Consider the following 1,636-nt stretch of genomic DNA (forward strand, 5'->3'; position numbering starts at 1 on the left):
TAACAAAAATAGTAATGATAGTAGTAAAGATCAAATGATAATACAAGCAATGATGAGGATAATAATAGTAACAGTAATAGCACTTGAAACATTAAAACCAAAAATCATTCTTAATGGCATTATCGTTATTACTATCATTATCATTAACACCGATATTGTATTAATATTGTTAGTAGTATCATTATCATCACGACTCAAGACTGCCACGACGGCAATCTGAGTTCGAGGATTCAAGTCACCGGCCGGCGCGTTGTTCCCTTGGGCAAGGAACTTCGCCTCGATTGCCTACCTAGCCACTGGGTGGACAAGCCAGCCCAAGTCAGTGCTGGTCCCAAGCCCGGATAAGATAGAGAGAATGATTGCCTAAAAAAGGTACCGCCGGCACTCTCCGTGGAAAGGAACTGGGGACCCTACCACGTACTCACTCCAAGAGCATCACAACATGAAAACTACAATTAAGTATCATGCTGTGACCACGGCGGCTCAGACAAGAACCTACCGTTAAAAAAAAAAATCATTATCATTACTTTCATTGTTATCATTATTTTTGTTGTTACTATTGTTGTCATTATTATCATGATCATTATTGCTATTATTAGTATTATTTTTGTTATTATTGTCATCATCATTATTATCATTATTACTGTTGTTGATATTCCTGTGATTATCATTGTTATGCTTATTAATGCTATCATTATTATTATCATCATTATCATCATTAGTATCATTATTATTAATATTACTATTTTATTATTATTATCATCATTATTATTATCATCATCTTCATTATCATCATCATCGCTATCATTATTATTCTTATTATTGTTATCATTATGACCATTATCATCATGACTATCATTATCATTATTATTATTATCAGTAGTAGTAGTAGTATCATTATTATCATCTTTATCATCATAATTATCATAAATATCATTCTCATTATTATTATTGTTGTTGTTGTTACTATCATCATTATCATCACAATCACGATCATTATCATTATCATTATCATTATCATTATCATTATCATTATTATTGCTACCATCGCTAGTAATATTATCATTGTTATTGTTATTATTATTATTATTATTATTATTATTAGTAGTAGTAGTAGTAGTAGTAGTAGTAGTAATAGCAGTAGTAGTAGTATTGTTATTATTACCATTATCATTATCATTATCATTATCATTATCATCATCATCATCAGCAGCAGCAGCAGCATTACTTTATCCTTATTATTATCATTACTATTATCATTATTGTCATTATCATTATAATTGTTATTATTATAATTATTTTTTATTATCATTACTATCATTACTGTCACTGCTGTTGTCGCTGTTATCTTTATTCTAATTTTTATCACTATTACCATAATTATCATTATTATTATCATTTCTACTATTTCTATTATTACCATCGTTATCATTATCACAAACATCATCATTACTATCATCATTATTACCATCGTCATCCTCATTATCATTCCCATCATAATTGTTGCTACCATAACAAGAGTAATAATAATAATAAAAAAAAAATAATAATAATAATGATAATATTAATAATAATAATAACAGCACAGCACAGCGCATGTTCTCAGAAGAGCCTTATCGATCTAAAATATTTTTAT

Source organism: Penaeus monodon, chromosome 9 (genome assembly GCF_015228065.2).
Source record: "Penaeus monodon isolate SGIC_2016 chromosome 9, NSTDA_Pmon_1, whole genome shotgun sequence".
Classification (NCBI taxonomy): domain Eukaryota; kingdom Metazoa; phylum Arthropoda; class Malacostraca; order Decapoda; family Penaeidae; genus Penaeus; species Penaeus monodon.